The following is a 23308-nucleotide window of genomic DNA, read 5'->3' as shown; positions in this document are numbered from 1 at the left end:
TCACTGAGTTCCAAGTAGTCTGGTGCTTTGAGATCTGTGATGGATGCCACGATGCATTCCTCTTGCATTCCTCTTGTCTTTACCCTCTGGCAATCTTGACATGCAGTCTGCCTGCGAATTCTTCCATCCTGAGATGTGCTGTACCTCAAACGTGTACTCCTGCAGTTTGGCTGCTATGCGTGCCAATCTGGGTGTTGACACTTTAGTGCCTCCTGGGCTGAGCATGTGGATGAGGGGTTTATGGTTGGTTACCAACCTAAATTTTGTGCCCCACACATATGTTCTGAAATGTTCTACCGCCCATGCACACGCTAACATTTCCTTTTCTATGGTGGAGTAGTTCTGTTCGGCCGAGGATAAGGCTTTCGAGGCAAAGGCTACCACATGTTTCGTGTCACCTTTCTTCTGCGTTAGGACAGCTCCTAATCCATACGCACTGGCGTCTGTGGTGATGACTGTACCCCATTCGGGGTTAAATGGTTGAAGACACAGCGCTTCCATTATGTGGCGTTTTATGTTTTCTACCGCTTTCTTTTGGGGTTCTTGCCACGAGTACTCCGACCCTTTTTTGAGGAGTTCGCGGAGGGGTGCTGAGGTTTCCGAGAACTTGGGGATAAATTTTGCATAGTACTCCGCCAGTCCAAGGAATGACCTTACTTCATCTTTGCTGGTGGGTTCCGGTGCTTTAATTATGGCTTGCATTAAATTTTGTTTGGGACTTATCCCTTGCTCGGATATTTTGTGCCCTAAGTACTCAACTTCTTTCGCCTTGAATACGCATTTCTCGTAGCGTAACCTCACCCCCGCTTCTTGCAGCTTAGTTAGGATTGTTCTCAATGTGGCATTGTGTGTCTGTTCGTCCCTTGCATAGACAAGGATGTCATCCTGAAAATATGCCAAATTTTTGACCTTCCGTAGTAGGACGTCCATCATTCGTTGAAAAGCCGATGCAGCAGAAGATAAGCCGAATGGCATCTTGGTGAACTGATAGGTGCCAAACAGAGTGATGAATGCTGTGAGGGGCTTGGATTCCTTGTGCAATTGTATTTGGTGGTACGCGTTTCTCATATCCAGTTTTGAGAATATTTTGGCTTCTTTCATCATAAGAATCAGTTCATTTATGCTCGGTAGCGGGTAACTGTCCGTAATGACTTCCAAGTTTAAACTGCGAAGGTCAATGCAAACCCTTAGCTCTTGTGAGTTGGGTTTCTTTATGAGCACGACTGGGCTCAGCCATTCCGAAGCTTCAATTTCTTCAATGACGCCATCCATCCTCATTTTGTCCAATTGACTCCTGAGTGTGTCTCTCGCGGTTGCTGGTACTGGTCTCACGCGATGTTTGACTGGGACCGCATTCCTTTTAAGCATTATTTTGTGGACGAAGCCTTTGATATGCCCCGGCTCCTCCGAGAAGAGTTTAGGATAATCACCTTTGACTATTGGCACGCTCCTCCCGCAGACAGAGAGTACTTGATCTTCTGTGCTGGGATCCAGTTTGATTTTCAATTTATCTTGGTCGTCCCATCCTAATACTGCTGGGCCTTCTTGGCTGAAATATACTCTGGTGGTGGTTTCTCTTCCTTTAAACTCCACCTTCCCGTTGATATAGCCCAGTAGGTCAACTGAGGCCCCTCCAAAAACCGTGGGTTTGTGCCGTGTGGTGAGCACTCGAACCTTTTCCGTCCCCAACATTTCTTTGTATGTGCGTAGGGGTATTATGGTGAGGTCAGAACCTGAGTCCGCCATGACTTTTGTTTCCATCCCGTCGATTTTGATTATGCAATGGGGTTTTTCTCTCCTGGCCCGTGTGCTGTTCACCATGATGACTGTGGGTCTCCCTTCATCTTCCGAGGACGAATCTCTTTCCCTGTTGCGACCCATGTTGACGTTTGTGACTTTCTTGTTTCTCCACCGACACACAATCAAGAAATGGCCAATACGTTTGCAGGTAGAGCACTCTTTATCTCTGGCTGGGCACTCCCTGTCAAACGCCAAATGTTTCGTGCTTGTACACCTGTGGCATTTCAGTGGTTCTTTCGTGCTCCATTTTTCTTCTTTCATGTTCGATACTTGTCTCTCTTTCTTCGGGCGAAACGCCACTGCTTGTATTTCAGTGGAACTATGGCTTCCCGTGAGTTCTTTTCGTCTCCCAGCTGTTTCTTCGACTGCTCTGGCAATCTCAATCGCTTTCTCTAGCAGCAGTTCCTTCTCCATAATGAATTTATCTTGCACTTTCCTGCTGTTGGTGTGAACTACCAGCATGTCGCAGATGAGGCTCTCGGCATTGTTGCCAAAGCTGCACAGCGCTGCCAATTCCCGCAGCTTTGTAACGTAGTCATCAACGGGTTCCGAGGCTTCTTGTCTGCGGCTATAGAAATGTATTCTGTGCAGAACCGTGTTCTCTTTACTGGCAAACCTTTTTACGATTCTTCTTACTGCTTCCTTGAAGACGTCATCGTTGTCACCAACCACCTGGCCCGGGGTGAGACTTTCAAACACCCTCTGTCCTTCTACCCCTAGGGCGTTAAGTAACATTGCCCTGCGCCGTGCCGCCGAGAATCCTGCACCGCCCACAGCCTCTACGTATGTCGTAAATAAGGGTTGCCATTGCGGCCACGGGATGGCAGGTCTACCTGGAGTTTGTAGGAAGGGCGGAGGTGGTGTCGCGCCTTGCATGGTTCACGTGGGTTGTAGTGGTGATCCTCATCGCCAATTTATGTTGTATAATAGTTGTAAGGATGACAGGAGGCGTCTTAGTAATAGTGATGTCCTTTATTCAGCATACGACATCAGTCATCACATATAGATGTATAGGTGGTAAATCCACTTGGGCAGCTTGCCTCTTAAGTAAAGGGTTGCAGCTGGGAGGCTGTATTGTCTTCTGTTAGGCCTAAGGCCTAATTCTCGGAGGAGCAGGGAGGGCACGTCTTACCGCGTCCTCTGCTGCTCCCGTAATGCGCGCCGAGCGCGCGGGGGCGGCCCTAGTGGCCGCGGCCGAGATCTCGCGAGAGTTGCGGCTCTCGCGATATCTCTACACCCTCTTATTTCAAATATACTAAAGATCAACATAGGGGGATACACAGAAACATGTGAGAAACTCTCAGAATGCTACATAGGCTGCTCTCTCAAGTGATTCCAACTTTTGAGGGGGAAGTAGCCACTTATCTGGTAGGTATTACATTAGCGGCCATACAAGGGGGAAGAAGGGAAGAACTAGAAGCTAATATTAAGACGTTGTAAACAAGAATGGGCCACTAAACACATCAAGCACCTTTGAACAAACACATATTCCAAATTGCTGCCAACATACCTAGAGGTATCCCTAAATGCGTTTTTTGCTAGAGTCAACGGGTAGGTCAGGTCAGAAGCGACTGTGTAGGCAAACGATCAGTGCTGCTTGACATGGTAGGAAACCATATCGTAAGGTCCCTTTTTCTAATCTCTTGCCCCTCGCCAGTCGGACGGACCATGCTCTGCTGAGCTGGGTTACCAGACGGCATTCCCCACTGGGGCTTTGCTTTTGCTGCCCTGGTGCTTGGGCGCCTGGCACGGCGAAGCAACAGCAACGCCTTAGGAGGGAATCACAGCTAATGCACTGACAGAGTCTGAGTCAAAGTGGGCGGTAAGTGACACGCCTCTTGTATTTTTGTACTTTTTGGGTGTAGAAGTGCTCCGGCTCTGTGAAGAAGTGCACACAGTGCAGAGTGCAGCTGTACTGCAGCCCTATTGAAGTCCTCACTGAAGTTCCTTGAGGACAATTTTAGGTGAGCGGGTGGGCTGGCTGTTTGACACATGCTTGCAATGGAGTTTTATGGACTCTGTAGTAAAATAACTACAACAAGCAGCATCACACCCACTGCTGCTTTAGTCCCTGCAAGAATACCTCCAAGTTCCATCTTAATAAGGGCCCAGGGTCAACAAGACACACCGGTAGCAGGGCCCGCACATTGTGGGGAAACTCCAAAACCCAATGGACGAAAGCCGGGGGTTCCTTTATCAGTGACACCTCCATTTTACTCAAAGATGACCACTTTCTTTGCTGAATAAACCCTTGGAGGGTCAGACTGTGAGTACCCCTTTAGCCCAGGCGTGTGCTACCTCCACTCTGGACAATATTCCTAACGCTCTTATGTTTGAACATGGGATTTGCTCCCTGGTGTTACAAGCCTCTGCCCCTATGCCTGCAACGGTCAATGTACCAGTAGAACAGCTTGTGGAGACAGAGGCATAATCTAACCTGAGGTTCATAAAGAGGTCTGGGAAACCCTCTATCGGTACGAACATGGCCCATTGAACTGTTCTGGGGTGGATGGCCCCCGGCAGGGTCTCAACCACGTTTTAGCTCACTATGCTTTCCACAGAGGAGAAATGTCCATACACATATCAGTCTTTTTCTCACCCATAGATAGTCCGGCACCGAAATGGTAGGCAATTCTCCTCTGAACAAGAGTACCAACAGCAACCCCAGACACGTGTTTCGGCCTAACCAGGCCTCATCAGTAAGGTGGAGCTGATAAAGGAACCTGTTGTTTTCATATAAAACGTCTGAGCAAGCTATTACGCCACCGTTTGGGGTAACGACTATTGCGGCCCTGAACTTTGTGTTGACGTCGTTGGTAAAATTATATGAAAATATCAATGTGAACCTAAAAGATGAAAGTGCCATGCTTTCCCATTTTGATACTAAATTGGGGTTTCTCAAAGGGTTTATTGTTGTCCAGGAGGCTAATAATAGCTGTAACCCTCATGTTAATGGATACAACGGGAGGTGCCTACGAAGTAATTCCTATAATGAAGTGGCCCCCGCATGCAACGGTCAACGGATGCTAGAAGTGACTCCACTTGTAGTCCAGGATGTGTTGGGGCCCTCGACATTGTACTCCCAGAGCAGCTGCGTTTCCAAATTGGCTGCTCGTGCTTTTATTCGGTCATCAGGTATATAGATTGAAAGCCTGGAGGCAGGGCCGGCCTTAGGGCAAGACTGCCTGGGCGCCCGCCAGGGCTTAACGGTACCACGCTCTTGACAGCGCAGCGCATTTAATAACAATAGGGTGATGCAACGCCTATTGAAAAATGTGGCTTCCCCTGCATGACGTGGGGCACGAGGGGGAGGGGAATTTTTGTGTTGCTGCCCGTGGCGCTGTGGCTTCTAAAGCCGGCCCTGCCTGAAGGAGCAACCTCAAGAAGAGATCCAGAATGACTCTATATTTTGTCAAAGAAAGAAAAGGAAAACCAAAAAATCATCTTCAAACAAGGATAAGAAATCAAAAAATAAAACGCAGGAGACAATTAATGTGTCTCGCAGAAGTTTTTGCGGAACCTTAAATTACCACCTAAAGAATCAGCAGCTCGTAAGCTGACAGACTCTAAGATGCAGGCGATCACTAAAACACGCGGGACCTCTGCCAGGGTTCATTCGAATGTCTTGTGTGCCAAGGAGTTACGAGCCGTCGGCTCCTTTAGAGTGTCCACTGTTCCATCAAGACAGGACGCTGAGACAGACACAGACGGTGATAATGTGTTATTGGGCTGATCTATGTATTCTGTGGGATCACTGCCCCCCTTGGCCAGCCAGAAACCAGAGCCTCCGGTAGTGAAACCATTAGCTTTCCCACGTGCACCAGATAGGTGCCCCTCAAAAGTGGTAGATGAGAACGATAAGCAAAATATCCTGTATCCTTATGATAGTTCCTGCTTTCACACGTTGCGTAGGCCAGGCCTTGGGAATTTTAGCGAGCACTTACAGCCTACAAAGTTCCCTGCTTTGCTTACTCTTGGAAAAACTGCCGACAGTAAAGGAAGCAGTGACTTCAAACACAGGGACCGTGATGACATTTTTTAAGAATTGTAAGAATCTAGCAGACTTGCGTTCTAGACATTGCCTTAGTAGAGTTCGTGAGTGACGAAGAGCTAGACTCAAGTCCTCCTCCACATGGATTCTAAAATGGCTGTATCTAGTCTTAGCGGATCAGCTGCTCCCTTTTGGCTATGATTTTTTGGCAATTCGAGATAAAAAAAACAACCTCTGCCCCAGGTCTGTGGTGTCAGTGCTAAATCACCAGGCCTCTTCTAAACCAATAAGAGACGGCATAATTTCAGATTACCTGCTTTAAGCACTCCCAAGCCAAAAGACAGCTTGAACATCCAGAAATGGAAGAGGACTCGTGGAGCTGGCTGCTCTACTCAACATCGAATCCTAATTATTAACTGTCAGATCACTTAGGCTACTGGGACCTATCAATAACTTTCTGGAACACAAGAAGCAGTGGGCATTTGTTCCAAAAGCATAGTTATAACCTAGAGGCCTCTGCCATGTTTCTGTCGCAGAAAACCTTGCCCACAGAGCTGCCGGTGCTTGATGGTTAGTCGCTGTTATATTAAATCCGGCCCTTAAAGGGACCCTGGGACATCCTGTCTCAGGTCTCCTGACGGGCATTTGCACCAGATTAGGGGTCTGTGCCAAGGCTTGGAATACATCAAATGCATTGGTACAAGTAATTGAAATAATTGTGGATGACAAAAAATCCCAGAATATGAAACCTCTATTGCTGATTAATGTTATTGGAATTGTACAAGTATTTCACAGGGGGTTGTTAAAGTGACTGACCATAGTCTAGCTGAATGATTCTGTTGGGGTAATTCTGGCAATGTTATGATTTGTGGGGACTTAAATTGCAATTGGTTCAAAGCCTACAAAGGAACGGGCAGTAAAGGGTGTCCATCAGCAAGTTCGTTTAAAAGGGGCAATATTGGGCTTGACTTTATGAATATGTGGGGGCACTCCAGGATAAACTGAACTGTCCTAGGTGATATCCCTGCCAATTACATCTTTGCGTGAACTACTCAAAAAAGTATATTAGATTCTATTTTCCTTTCAGATGATTTAGTTCAAAGTATTGTGTCAGCAAGGGGTTCAGACTGTTCTGTGTGCGACCATCGTCAGCTGACCCTCAAATGGAGGGTTTCGACAGTTAGTACTCGTTTCTGCATTTACACACCCAGGTTAGAGGTTAACAACGAAGGGACAAAACCTACCTGGAATAGATATACTATTGATTCCTTTAACAGAGGTCTCGAGACAAGCCTAGTAAGGATGCATCTAGCGGCGTTTTTGAAACACTATAAGTATACTGAGCTCTTGAATAAATTATACATCTATTTAAATCAATCTAACAAAAAGGTCATCAATAAGATCTCATCATTATGACCCAGTTATGAGAACTCGCAAAAGAGAGATGTAGGTTATGTTATGAGTTATTAAACGCTCTGATTCTCCCTCAAAAGAAAGAAGGTGCAGGGTATTAAAAATAAGTACATGAATTGGTTTTGTGGACACAAGCATATTATGATTTTAAAAGATGCTCAAAAGATATTTAGACTATTGTCTTCGAAGAACTCCTGTGCCTTATGTAGATTGTAGTGGGGCATGAGGAAACACAAGATGTGATGCAATTAAATACAATCTCTGAATGCAGTTGGCTGGAACACTAGAGGAACATCTATTCTGGCCCTGTTAGTACGAAGGTTTCTTGGTATACCAACATCGACCTGATGGTCGCTTCATCTTGATTTAGAAAAAATCCTCAATTTAATTAAGAAGAAAAAGAATTCTAGAGCCCCGGTCTCCAACAGGCTGGCGAATGCAACCTTAAAGGCAAACCCGGAGCTGTGGGCCAAGTTTCTAAAAAACTTTTTCTGAAGGTTCTGGAGACTAAAGCTATCCCTGTTTTTTGGAGGTCCTCCTTATTAGTCTCCATTTTTAAAAAGGGTGATCGTACCGTTCCAGCTAATTATCAGCCGATCACCTTTTTAGATGTTCCCAACAAAATGTTGCTGCGCTTTTAAAGGAGCAATTATTACTTTGGGCCCAAGAATCTCAGAGGTTGGATAAATGGCAAACTGGTTTTGTTACAGGAAATGGCACTGCCCTAAATGGACTTCTACTAAACCTGCTGGAAGTGGAATCCATAAGGACGGGTAAGTTCATTTATGTCGCATTCATCGATTTTTCGTTGGCTTTTGATTGCATGAATTGCAACTCTTGTGGCAGAAGTTGAATAGCTGGGACTGCCCTCTGGCTATTTTGAATATGCTGACTGCCCTACACACTAACAGTTAAATACAAATAAGATTCATTAGAAGGGTCTGTTCTCTGGTAAATTGGAGACCTTGTGGTCTGAAACAAGGCTGTGTCCTTGCGCCATTGATTTTTAATCTATTTAATTCCGATAATGGTTTTGTGTTGAGGGACTCTCACGCTTCTGTCCTAAAATTGATCTGCAATGTGTACAATGGCTGTTCTATACAGATGATTCGGCCTTGCTTGACTATACCCCAATTGGCCTCCAGCATCAATTGACTGCTTTGGTGGATAAAAATTAGCTAAGAGGTAATATTGGGAAATCTAAGATTTTTATTTTAAAACCCTCTAGGAAAAATAATATCAAAATTGTACTTTGTATTAAAAGAATGGACCTCTTGATAGAGTTCCTTAATTTGTGTATTCGGGATTTCATTTAATTATGCCTGGGAAGGACATTGGTGCCTTCGAGATTTTAAACAGCAAGGCCTTGTGTCTAACCATGCAAGCAGGTATAATCAATGGCAAATATGGCCAATTCTCCTTACTTCCTGTTCTTGAGTTCTATAAAGTAAAGGTGACCACAATTTTGATCTATGTCGAAGAAACACGATTGCGCATATGAGGCCGTCTTCAGCGCGCTTTTTGCAGACAAGTACTTCATTGCTCCAAGGAGGCACCAATTGCGCCCTCAGATTTGAATTTGGTATTGTGCCCTTAGAGGCCGCAGCTTGCTGGAAAAAGCTAATTCTGATATCAAAAATCTTGAGTTCATCTGGTAATTAGCCTTGGATGTCGCTTAGTGGTCTAGGGGCATGAAAAATAAAGGGTTCAATGACTGGATTGAGGAATGTACTCTAGCCTTTAAGAAAATGGATGCAAACGAAGAGGTGCTAATGTGTAATCCCTTAGAGATTAAAAGGAAATTACATAGATTGGACTGGATTCAAACCGTGTATGCATTTAAACAGTATACATAATTAGCGCAGACGCTAATTCAAGTGAAGCCTTTTAAATGCTATTCTGAAGTACGGAAAGACATTCTCAAATGACGTGTGGTAATCACATTTCAGAAATTGCGCCAGAAGCTTTATCCTACGATTGAGGTAATAAGTGCCAGGAATGGCATTCCGCATCAACTGAAATTGTGTCGCTTTTGTGAAGTTCCGACTAAACTAGAGACCTATGTCATCTGATTTTAGAATGTACGTCTCTAAAGGCTCTCTGTTCGCAGCTCTTCGGCCCAGTGCTGAAGGATTTGAGAGATCGCTCGACTGAGGTGGCTTGGGACAGTATAATTAGAACTCAGCCACAATCATGGAGCCTTGCGTCTCTTCGTCTTTTAGATGTTATCTTACCCTTCGCTATGGAATCTTAGTAATGCATAGGTTAGGTTATTGCTTGTGGTGCTACTGGAGTTGTGTTGCTGTATTTGTTTTTACATTTTTAGAGGCCAACTTATCCTTTACTTGCCGAATCTTAGTAATTCATTTGTTAGGTTTTTAATGATGATGTTATTGGAGCAGGTTACTGTACCTGCTCTCTTATCGACATAGTGCTTAAATAATGTATTGGTTTTATGAATGTGAGTTTATGTGTAGGATGTATGTATTTTCTATGGTGTTGATAGTTTGCTGTGTAAAAAGTTCACTGGCTTGATCTAAGGCACATTAAATAAAACAATAAAAAAACAAACACAACTTAAGCATGCAGGCGCAGAGGCAGATGGATGAAGACGCAAATAATCATCGAAAAGATCCCGGCCCAGGTAAAATGAATACATAACTAACAGTTCCTTGGTACTGGAAAAACAAAAGATGGAGCCCCTGGACTAAAACGTTGAAATATCGGAAGGTAGTGACACTGTATTCTCGATTTACTGATTTAGCTGGGCTCAGGCAACTCACACCACACTAACCAGGGAAGGAAGGAATGAGAAAGACTGATTTCCGGGTGACAATTTAGTGGAGCTACCACAAATGATGGAGATTATTTTTAAATTCAAAAGAAGAAGCATTTCCATAGGCGCAGCTCAGAGCGCTGATGAAGGAGCGATTGTCTCGTTTCCTGAACGCACCATCAAACACACCTTTGCTAAGCCCTCAAAAGGGTGCAGGTGGATAATCTCCTCATCATGCAATGAAATTCTCCACACCCAATGTGTGGTCGCCAGCTTCACTCTTAACTACACAGTGTCCTTGTTCCTTGGAGGCCTAGCATTCTTGGAGCTGGCTTTGGGCCAGAATATGTGGTAAGCGGGAAGTAAGGGATCCTCTGGTGGGGGAGGGATGCTTCTCCGATGACGCTACTCGTCAGGGGGTGTTTCCAGATCCCTCAGGGCTGTCTTCCTCCCCATATGTCACATCAAGGAGGAGGGATATTAATCCTACCTTTCTTTCCACCTATTTGTACTGCCATGGTTTCCCTTATCTTTTGATGGAGCCAATGAGAACAAAAGAACAACTTTCACAGAATAAAAAACTGTAATGTCCCTAAGCCCTCTGGTCCCATCTAACTTCCACAAACATGTACAGGTGGCGCCAAAGTCAATGCTTAAAAAAATGACTTTCATATGTGACGGGCCGGAGGTACACCAGGAGAGGAAATCTAAAATGGCGAGTCAGAATGTTTTAAGTTTAAAGAACATATAGATAGGAAAAGTCAATTGACATAGTGTCATGCATAAAGTACCAGGTTCTCGTGTAGAGCAACAATCTTCAGGTTCAAAAGTACAGGCCTGCAACCTGGAGATGTCCTTTCCACTTGTCCAGCAATCCTGATGGGCATAGGATTCATGATTATCTCAAGGTCCACATCATATACCCGACCTGTACCATAATGGTGATAGAATTAGCTGTAGGGAGTTCATTGTTTAAGGCAGCTTCAGAAACGATGGCATAGGGCCAACCCAAGGAGTGGACAGGATCACTCCTGTTGTCAGTTCTGAAACCTGGAGCCTTGATTTCCAATGCTTCTTCATAGCTTTTTAACCACTGGGAGCGTTCCCTAAACAATTGCTGCTCTGTCACCACCTCGAAGGCCCCAGGGTTTCACTGTGACTACAGACTGTTAGCATTCTCAGGTCGTCCATTGTGAGTGACATGATCAGCAGCGGAATGGCCTAAAGGGGGATCTCAGATTTCCTAGCAGTCCTCTTTTGTGTAGGTACCCTGGGTTTCTCCTCCTATTTCCCTCTCTGCCATGTACCCCACCTCTTCCTTCCATCTCTCCTCATCCATGAGGAGCAAAATTGTGTTTCATCCTACTACTAGAGCTTCCACAACACGTGGTTTTAGTCCCTGCATGGTGGGATATCAACATTAACAGGTGCCATGGGCCTTTGCATTAAGTGGACTTTAATTGTATTTCTGCCCTGCACCGGGATCCAATAGATTTCTACCTTTGAGGGTGTGATCTCACTTACACAAAAGAGGATATTTCTGGTGCCTGCAGACCTTGGGATATTACAATTTGTATTAATGTAGCCTAGAGTAGTAAATTAGCATGATTGATTAATCTTCAAATGGCAACAATGTTATGCACCGCGCATAGCCATTTACCTGATTAATATTGATCAGCTACGTGGGATGAATTATACCGCTCCCCCATAACCATGCATTATTTATTTGTGCTCGATTTGTAATGAATTTGAATTGTCAAATGTTCTGATTAATAATGCATTCTCTGGTCTTGTTGCAAAAGAGCTTATGGCTTAGAATGAAATACTTCCAGAATGTAAAACGTCTCTAGCCTGTCTCTCTGCGGAGGTCTTTGCAGAACTCGACCTTCTGTCATCAAAGTTGTCAAAAATGCATAATTGCACAGTACGGAGACATGATCGTAACCCAGAAACCTATAAATAATCCTATATAATGTTCAACGTATGTATGTATGTGTTGTTATGGTATAGTAGAATGCACGTGCTCATCAGTGTAAAGCACTCACTGATAGGAAGGCGCCATGTACTGCTGTGGACCTGATGTGCAACGTTTCTGATGTAACCTGTATTTTTCCCGTCTCTTCGTCGCAAATAAGTACAATTGCAGCTTCAGAAAAACAGTGTGCAGGAGGAAGACGCAATCAGAGATGTGTTTATGGGACGGCAAAAAGGGGCCCGTGCCCCAGACCCCCACATCGGAGGGGCCCGATATGGCGGCCTAATTAAAAGTAAAAGAAATAGGTTCCCATTTGTTACACATCATAAGTACCGTGCACTGCTCACAGCCTGAGTCTGCTTGACTCTTGCTGACAAATACGTTGTGATCTGATCAATTCACCCTGCTGTAAAGTGTTGACATTCATTTCCCAGCTTTCATATCAGACAATACATTGACCCTGGACAAGTAATCTTTTTTCGCTGTCTAGTACTGGGCTGCCTTCTGTGACAGGGTTTGCCTACTCACATTTTGGTGGCATTCTTTTTTTTCCCAATACGTTTTTATTTGCAATATTGAACAACAACATTTTCCAACATAAGGTTTCCCTCCTCCCTTAGTTTCCCCCTCCTCCCCTTCTCACCTGCCCCCCCCCCCTCTTTGATCCGGGTGCAGTCTTTGCGCTACTAGTGTTTCTGAGTGGTGCTGCTTTGGTGATGGGGGCTTTCATAGTCACCCTTGGCATTGCTCATCCGGTTTAGTGTCTTTTATAGGACCTCTCCCGCGCAGGGTCTGTTATTCCCAGGAGACTCGTAGACCTGGGACCATGCCCTGTGTGCGCCGTCGCTTAAGTATCACAGCAAGGTAGACCATTCGGTGTTGAACCTGTTGTGCTCGCCTTGAATCGAGTATGTGAGCCATTGCATGGCGACCAAGGACCAGATTTTTGCCACCTATTCATGATCTTAGGGAGGGTCTCTTGTCTTCCATTTACGGGCCAACACCAAAGCTATGGTGGCATTCTTTAGCCCACTATGTGCTTGTTCCTTTCATGTAGGCCATTTGAGTGGAAAGGGTTGTAGAAAGCAGAGAGACGACCAAATGTCACAGGTCTCTGGCTAGCTAATTTTCAGGTCTGCTCATTTGACATAAAAACTGTTTGCTTATTTGTATAATTTCAAATGTCTTTCTGTGCATCATAAAGAACAATCCACAAGTCTGGAGTCTTAAAATACAGAAGTAAAATGCAAAGGAGATTTATTTTGGCTCACATCAATCTTCGATTGTATGCTTCCCTGGATGATGGAGAAAATTAAGCAAGAATTCTCCTTTTACAGAACATGTTTCTGTCACGTTGTGAAAGAAAATATATTGTCACGTTGGATTATTATATGATTTGTATTCTTTCTAAATCTGGTCTACAAAACATGGCAGTATGTTGGTTTGTGCAAGTCAAACATTCACAAATAATTGCACCTTGCCTGGCTGTAACAAGAGAACTGGTAAAAAAAAAGTGGTCAAATGGAAAAATTGACAAACAGCCCAAAATCCCAACCTCACCTCTTAGCCAAATTGTGGATTGTTTGGCAACTTTTCAGGACCAATTTATCATAAATGCCAGGCCCAACATCTGTACAAATCTTAGGCCCATAAGAGGGATTTATTTCTGTTGTTATGCTCTTCAAAATAACCCCCACTAATGGTTTAAATATATACAGTGTTGCATTCTATACAACAATAGCCAACTGTGGCAAGCTTTGTCTCGGGAGGATAGCTCAGGGGCAGCATGCTCGCCTTGGAAGTAAGACAACACAGAGCACCACAGGTTCGATCCCCGGCTCCACACTTAAAAACCTCTGGGTATTAAGCGTATCATGATCATAATACACAGAAGAAAGTAATTTGTTTCTTTGCTCAGTAATGATATGATATTTTATTTGTATCATGCTCATACACATGTGTTTCAGAGCGCGACGAGGCAAGGCCAAGTAACATTGAGAATGAGCAAGTGCAGCGGAGAAGGAAGGGGGAAAGTGCGAGGGGAGAGGTGGAAAGTGCTGAGCAAGGGATAAAAACAACAGCAACTGGTAGTGCAGCCAGCAGGGTGGTAAGTGTGAGGTTTAAAGCACAGACACGGGGTGTCTGATAAGTGCAGGAAAGGGGACTGTAGCGTTACAGATACACACCCAAGTGGCAGAATTGCCAAGGGGAGTGTGGGTGTGTGGCTGGGTGGGCAGGGACCTGGGACCGAACTCAGAGGCCCAAAAGAGCCAAGCAAATAGGTCAGCAGGGGAGAGGAAGAGCGAAGGCAGAAGCAAAGAGGAAAGTCTTGAGGTGCTTCGGAAACCGGAGATGGTTATCCACACGTTTCAGAGTGGCAGGAAGGCTGTTCAAGAGGGAGGCCCCAGCCGAGGATAGAGATCCCCCTCCCAACTCGTTGCTCGGAGAAGCAATTGACCCTGAGGGAGTTGGAGGAGGAGGAGCAAAGAGCTCAAGTGGGAAGGTATTTACAGAGAGAGAGTTGAAGGTATTTAGGACCCAGGCCTCATAAGGCCTTGTGGACAATGCAGAGGGTCTTGAATTTAACCCTTGCAGCCACTGGGAACCAATGAAGAGATTTCCGGGATGGAGAGATACGATCCCAGGGCTTGGGGCCAAGGACAAGTCTCACAGTCCTGTTCTGGATGAAAAACCACTTGCATTCTCTGGCCCTCTTTAATCTCAGTCCATGTTTAGATAAGTACACCTAGCTAGTAGCTTTCAACCTGTATCCGCTATGCATTGAATGAAATTATACCATTCTCATTGCTTAGAATCTGTCTCCTATTTCCAAGCTTGAATACTTTTATATTCTGTCGGGTGGTTAATCTGAGTTCTCTTATAAAGCTGAGGCAAGTGTACCTATTTCATAAAGCTACTGATCTGTGCCCATAATCTATACTACAGACGGTTAATATGGGAAGCCGTTCAGATCAAAATTACACCTCCGAGAATGTGATATATTGAAATGAATGCAACATGCAATGAAATGAGTGAGGCATACATTGAGATAACTATAATAAGTATCGAAATGAGTATAACATGTATTGAAATGAGTATGACATGTATTGAAATGAGTATGGCATACCCTGAAATTCAGTGAATAAGACATGCATTGAAATGAATATGACACATGTTGAAGTGAATACGATATGCAATGGAATGAATATGACACCCATTGAAATGAACATGATACACGTTGAAGTAAATATGACACCCATTGAAATGAATATGACACACGTTGAAATACATATTACACCCATTGAAATTAATATGACACGAATATGACACACGTTGAAGTAAATATGACACCCATTGAAATTAATATGACACACCTTGAAATAAATATTACACCCACTGAAATTAATATGACACACGTTGAAATAAATATGACACACGTTGAAGTGAATAGGACATGCAATGGAATGAATATGACACCCATTGAAATGAATATGGCACACCTTAAAGTGAATATAACATGCATTGGAATGAATAAGGAATGCATTGAAATGAGAAGGACATGCATTGAAATAAATATGGCACCTATTGGCCTGAATATGACATGTGTTTAGTGAATAGGACATGCAATGGAATGAATATGACACCCACTGAAATGAATATGACACACATTGAAGTGAATATAACATCCATTGAAATTAATAGACCATGCATTGGAATGAATAAGGCATGCATTGAAATAAATATGACACCGATTGAAATGAATATGACACACGTTGAAGTGTATTGGGCATGCAATGGAATTAATATGACACCGATTCAAATGAATATGACACACGTTGAAGTGAATATAACATGCATTGGAATAAATATGACACACATTGAAATGAATATGACACACGTTAAAGTGACTATAACATGCATTGGAATGAATATGACACCCATTGAATTGAATATGACACACATTGAAGTGAATATAACATGCATTGGAATGATTAAGACATGCAGTGAAATGAATAGGACATGCATTGAAATAAATATCACACCCATTGAAATGAATATGACAAACGTTGAAGTGAATAGGACATGCAATGGAATGAATATGACACCCATTGAAATAAATATGACACACGTTGAAGTGAATATGGCACACATTGAAGTGAATAGGACATGCAATGGAATGAATAAGACATGCATTGGAATGAATAAACCATGCATTGTAATGAATAAGACATGCATTGAAATAAATATGACACCCATTGAAATGAATATGACGCATGTTGAAGTGAATAGGACATGCAATGTAATGAATATGAAACCCATTGAAATGAATATGACACATATTGAAGTAAATGAAATATATATTAAAATTGATATAACATCCATTTAAATGAATAATAGATTACCTCCATGTCCCTCTTCCGCTTCCCAGTACTTACCTTTAAGTATGTTCCGTGCTCACTGGAACTCTTTTTATTTCAAGCTGGCCTACTCCAATTGGAAGGAGTTGCCAGGTGTTATCAGGACTTTGGTGGTCTTCAGGTCTTCGATCCAGGGGAAGGATGTTCTGGAACAGACAGACAACCCCTCAGCTTTGGCTTACATCAACCATCAGAGGGTACGGCGTTCCGCTCTCTGGAGCATCTGGCTTTGTCCCTTTGTACCTGGGCTGTGGCACAACTGGTCTCCTTGAGAATGGTCCATATCCAGGGGGTGGACAATGTGACTGTGGACCAGCATCGCAGGGTGTATCCGGTCTCAAGCGAGATGTCTCTTCGTCCCAAGGTTTTTCAGGAGGTGTGTCGGTTGTTCAGGCATCCCTGGATGGACCTATTTGCATCCGCCTGCAACTCTCAACTTACCTGGTTTTGCTTGAGAACTCTGCCCCCCGGGGATGGGGGGGGAGGGGAACACTCTTCCTTTGACTTGGCCCCCAGAGCTTCTTTAGGCTTTTCCCCCAAATCCACTGATTCTGCAGATCATCAGCACAATCAGATAATCTCTGTGCGTGTTCCTCCTGGTGGTCCCTTACTGGCCTCAGATGAGGTGGTTCCGGGGACTTCTGGAGATGCAGTTAGCTTCTCCTTGGGTGTTGCTCAGGTGGCCGTCTCCATTGCGGGTGGTCAATGTCCTCCTTCTCCTCTCTCATCCATTGTGGGTTCTGGAAACGGAGAGGAGGCATCTCCTGGCATTAGGCCTTTCTGCTGCAATGGCTGGGATGGTTCAGAGGGCATGTCAGTCCTCTACACTTAAGTCCTCTGACCGTCATTGGGCTAATTTTCTGGCTTGGTGTTATCTGAAGTGTGTCCTGGTACTGGAGTGTGGCCTCCCAGACATTTTGCAATTTCTTCATGGAGGTGCGGAGAAGGGGTTGGTGCTCTTTACTTTCTGTTCTCAGTGGTCTGCCATTAGGGATTTCCAGGTTTCCTGGTCCTCTCCGGTAGGGGGCTCTGGTCTCAACGCTCTTGAAAAGGGTAGCGGGTAAACATCCTTTAGACCAGTTGGAGTTCCCCGTGGGACCTTCCTTTGGTTCTTTTCATATTGCAGAAGCCTCCATTTTAGCCCCAGGAGGAGGTGGAGATGAAATAGTTGACACTGAAGACTACCTTCCTGATTGCCATTACTTTGGCTCAGCATTTGGGGGAAATCAGGGCCCTATTTTTGCGTAGACCACTCTTTCTAGTAGTCCAGGAGGAGGCTTTGGTGCTGGGCTGTGACCCCTGATTTGTGCCCAAGGTCACCTCTTGGTTCCATTGGTCTCAGGAAGTAGTTATCTTGGCTTTCTTTCTTGCTTCGTCCTCTCCTTAGGAGGAGGTTTGGCATTGTCTAGATGCCAAGCAGGCGGTCTTACATTATCTGTCCCAGAGAGAGTCCTTTTGTCTCACTGATCAGGGGGCAGGAGGATGTGGTCACCAGGCTTCCATTCCAATGATTAGCTGATGGATTAAATCTTTGATTCTATGAGTCTGTGGGCCTTTGTACTGCAGGGTGGGTCCAGGGTCGGTCCACAAGAGGGGTGACCATCTCGTGGGCACGCCTGTGGGGGCTACCTTTGTTGGATATTTGCAGAGCTGCCACATGGGCTACACCTAATGCATTAATTCTGCATTACCAACTCAATGTGGAGGGGCTCCAGTCTACTTCCTTTGGTGTGGGTGTTCTAGAGGCTGTGTCTGGTTGAGGTGGTGATAAGAGTCATGGTCAGCATGCCTTTGTCTTTTTGCTTTATCTTGAATAAATTGGTGTTGGGTGGGTTTCTCATTACCCTTGGGTCTGTGTCTTTTGTGGTGGGCATGGGCGTCCTTCCTTTTTCTGCTTTGGTACAACTCAAAAGTAAGTACCTGGACGAGAAAGAGGTACGTGGAGGTAATACTCAGATTACTTACTGGTAATCTTCAATATTCCCCCTCCTCCTCCTCCTCTGTCACACCCACCCAGGACCTTTGCTCTGCCCTGGCTGCACACTTCACTGAAAAAACCAAAGACATCCTTTTCTCTCTCACTTCGACACCACATCATACATCGACACTTCTGGAGCCTCCCTTTGCCACTCTACCACTTCTCCTCTCTTCTCTCAGTCCCATTACACCTGATGAGGTTGCCAGACAAGTCTGATCTATGAAGGCCTCATCCAAACAGGTGGACCCCTGCCTCTCCAAAAACATTAAGTACAACATTGACTCTCTTGCTCCAGCCTTGGCTGATCTCTGCAATCCCTCTTTTGCCACTGGAGTTTTCCCATCTTCTCTTAAGCACCCCATTGTGCACCCTCTGCTTAAGAAACCCTCTGCCGACCCCTCCATTCCGGCAAACTACCGCCCTATCTCTATCACCCCATTCCTGGACAAATTCTTAGAGAAGCTGGCTATCTCTCAGCTCACCCTCAACACTGAATCTGCTGGTTGCCTCCACGACCATCAGTCTGGCTTTAGACCATCCAGGGGCATGGAAACTGATCTTCTGAATACCTGTGAAGACCTGCTCTTAAATCTTGACACTAACATCTCTCTGTCCTCATTCTTCTTGACCTCTTCTCTGCCTTTGACAGGGTAAACCACAACATCCTGATTGCATGCCTCCGTGACACCCTGGGAATCACAGGTTAGGCTCTGGCGTGGGTAACCTCATTCCTTTCCGATCGTCCATCCCAGGTGGAACTTGCGTCCTTTTTTTCTACTATCACTCTTTCAACCTGTGGTGTTTCCCAGGGTTCTAACTTAGCCCCCTGGTTCTTCAACGTCTACATGGCTGCGCTGGCATGTGTGATTGTCACTTTCATCTCTAACTTCCAGTGTTACGCTGATGACACGCAACTCTCCTTCAGGCTACCGAGAAACACCTCTAATACCTTGCTCATATCTGTCTGTCCGCAATTCAGCCATGGTGTGCTGCAAACTACCTCTGCCTCAGTGCCAGTAAGACTGAGATCGTTCACATCGGGACTCCTGCTCCCACGTTCCCACTCTCTTTCTGGTCAGCCTCCCTTGGTCCTGCCCCTGCACCCACCTGTGAGGCAAAAAACCTTGGGGTCATCTTCGACTGCACTCGCTCCATCTTCACTCACATTTCAGACATCTCTAAAAGGTCCATCTACCAGCTGCACCTCCTCAGAGATACTTTTGCTTTTATCACCTTCCCCTAGCAACTCACTGGGCCTCATTACGACCCTTGCGGAAATGGAAAAATGATGGCGGAAATGCAATACCGCCATCGAACACCGCTCGTTGCGATCATGACCCGTCACCGTAAAGTACGATGCCATTAGCGACACCGCAGTGAACGGCAACGCTAACTGCACCAAGTACGCGCACGCGCGCCTTGCAAAACCGGAATCACCGCCATGGCGCAACGGTACGCGAATTCTGACCCTAGCGGACATGTACTGAACGCCATCAAGCACGTCGTAAAGTACCATTCCGCCATGGCGAGAAATACGGCATCGTGAACCAACCGTAAATGGCCCACTGAGTGCCTGTACTCCACTCCCTGGCCACATTGCACAACTCCTGGCAGGCGCAATGTAACCACACTATGCAACCAGTGAAATCTACAATTCACCCATGCATGCCAACGTAGAAAAGCATGCAGGGGCTCAAAGCGCCCCGTGAGTGGGCATCCATGTACGGCATGTCACCATAGCCATACTGATGCAGCACAGGCATGTGAAGGTACAATACATCAAAATGAAAATCAAGAACACATGACACAAAACAACAGTAGTCCCCCATCGCTTGCCACCAGCGCAAGGCAACATCCAAAACAGCATCCTGAGGGGGATTGCACCAGCCCTGTACTCTTGCCAGTAAACAAACCAACCATCAGCAGAAGCATGTACCACACAAGTTGGCAGAGTGACTGAGCAGCCAGGCTCATCCCAAGAGGGGCCGATGGGAGCTGCAGGGCACAGATGGCATCAATACAGAAGCTATTCCAATGGACATGACCCCAGTCCCCCTCCAACAAACGCACGCAAACACAGTCACCTGTGACCAGCCACATTCGGAACATCCCATCATTCCACCAATCGACCTGGCTGACAGGCACCAGTCGGCCAAAAGCCAATCCCCCGCCCCTGAACAGCACATCATGTAAACAGTCACAATGGCAGCCCCTATCCGTGACCATACTGTGCTACGTAGGCAAACGCGGCCAGTACTGTACCACACAACTCAACTCAGAAGGCGGAACACAATGCAGATCATCTCGCAATACATACCGCCACAAAGCGAAAATCGCCACATCACCTGCAAAGAACAACGCAACACGACAAATATCGGAATACAATTTAAATGCACATCCAAATGACAAAGGCCCCACAGCAATTTGCAAAATAACACCAAAACAACCATCATCACCGAGGGCTGCATCTGCAATAATTGACCAGCTTCCACTTGTGTGACGCCCTGTACCATCATGGCACACAGGGCCTACATCAACGTTCCAAAAGGCAACATGGAAGCGGCAAGAACCGCAGGTCCGTCCCATGAGGCAGGCACTAGTCGAGCTGAAAGGCCGAAATGTTGCACCTAGCCACCAGTACAGCGTAAGGGCATGTGGCCCATTGGCGATCGTCCCATAAGATCGAAATGGTGCTCCACTGATTCACCCGAAGCTGCAGGAGTCGAGAGTAAAAACCATCTGGAGGAGTGGCGTAGAGATGGCATCTGCAATAGGGCAGGAGATACCTGTCACCCAAAAGAAACACAAATTAACCGATTGCATTACGGGACTCATGATGCATTACAATCTTCATTCAACACACCAAATCCACACCCATATGCATGCTAGCCCACTCCAAAGGAATATACACACCCCTAAATCAGTATCGAATCATAACGAAATCAATCGAGGTAAATACACCATTGGCAACGTCGGTTACTGTGCATGCGTCCGTCAAGATAGAACCCATGACATGGGATTAGTAACGTGCCTAGACACAAGTGTATGAAGGCGCGTCGAGACAGGGAGGATCCGACAAGGGCAGATAGACGTATGTCCCACTATGGCAGCCTTGCATCACATAGCGCAGGGGAAGGGGAGTGAATCAAAAAACCCATGTACATGGCAGACCCTAAACGGAATCATCAGTCCATGCATCCATTCATCATTCCCTCATCCCGCAATGAAAACGCATGAATATTCACTCACATTATATGTGAAACTTCCATCGCGTCTGTGCGTAATGCAGTCTGCAAAAACCACTGTGCCCCTGGCCGGATCTGTAGTGTTGTGAAGCAAGATGGATTTGGGAACGTCCTGCCTTATCGTCCACTACGCTATTGCGCATCCCATTCAATTCATATCATTCATTGCCTGCTCGTTATGGGCCATGTCCCAAGGACATTCTACAATAGAACGTTACATTTCCAGCCAGACCTGTGGGCGTATCCTCGCCGCTACTTCAAAACCAAAAATGCTGGCCTTCGAATTCCTCACTTGCAACATTACGTCGAAAAGGCTACTGTGAACGCTTGCATTCACAATTACATCAATGTAGTGCGGCTGTGTGTCATAATGCTAACTGGCTGCAATCACAAATGGGACGCCACGCCCGTCGGTGAAGTACGTTACTGTGCTGCATGAGGGTCGGCCATCGATCGAGCCCTACATACCACTGACTCTTCACAGGTATGTAAGCGGCTGCAATCATAGCATGTGTAACAATGGGAGCATAGCATGAAAATCAATCAAAGTACATCACACTGCCATCGGGATTTGATACATGATTCCAATCCCAAGATGCCATGCGGCCAAATGCAGCCTTACGTGCGGGACGTGCTCGGCCAGAAGGGATAGCATCTGCCACAGAATCATTCAATCAGCACAGGTGGAGGCCATACAGGCCGACAGCACATATATAGCAGACCCAAACCCCTCCCACAACCACTCCCACTCCAAAATGCTACCGGCAGGACTAGCGATGTTGGGCCTGGGGGACCAGATAGCACTGCAAGTGCTACAACTACAAGAAGACGACGAACAACAACAGGTACAACAACCGGGCGCACAGGGGAGACGGAGGAGAAGGAGGAGGAGGAGGGCAAGGCAGGGTCAGCAAGGCCCACAAGCACTGCCACTACCACCACGCAGGCGGCCCGCAATCCCACGCCTCCGAGCCGATCCGTTCAACCTCACTGCTGAGCAGATCCACACCCTCTACCGTTTGGACCGGGACACCATAATCGCCATTGTGGACATGACACATGCTGACCTCGTGAGCATGATAGATAGCCCAACCGCCATCCCACCCCTACTGAAGGTGGTGTCTGCACTCCACTTCCTGGCCACAGGCACCTACCAGCACACAGTGGGACAGTTGCATGGCATTTCACAGCCACTGTTCTCACGGACACTCTTCCAAGTGCACGATGCCCTCCTGAAGCACGCCGACGACCACATCACACTACCACGCACGTACCAGGAGATTACCAACGCAAAAGTGGGATTCCATGCACTTGGCGGCATCCCGGGTTGCATTGGTGCCATCGACTGCACCCATGTTGAATTGGTTGTCCCACATGCCATGGAGGTCCAGTACCGCAACCGGAAACAATTTCATTCAATCAATGTGCAAATGGTGTGTGACTCCAACAAGATCTTTACGCATTGTTGTGCCAGATTTCCAGGATCTACCCATGATTCTATGGTCCTGAGGAACACAAGAATACCACGCTACATGGAGCGACACGCAGGGCACAGATCCTGGCTACTCGGTGAGTCTCATTCCATGCATGACATCGTGGCCCATTTGATGCGTCAATGACCTTGCAGGAGGGGGGGGGGGGCTACTTAGCACTATCATTCCACTGACACCCTTTATTCGTCTCATACAGGTGATGCCGGGTATCCACTGAAG

Source organism: Ambystoma mexicanum, chromosome 11, assembly GCF_040938575.1.
Source record: "Ambystoma mexicanum isolate Mex_15411 chromosome 11, UKY_AmexF1_1, whole genome shotgun sequence".
Classification (NCBI taxonomy): domain Eukaryota; kingdom Metazoa; phylum Chordata; class Amphibia; order Caudata; family Ambystomatidae; genus Ambystoma; species Ambystoma mexicanum.
Note: the sequence above shows the minus strand (reverse complement) of the source record.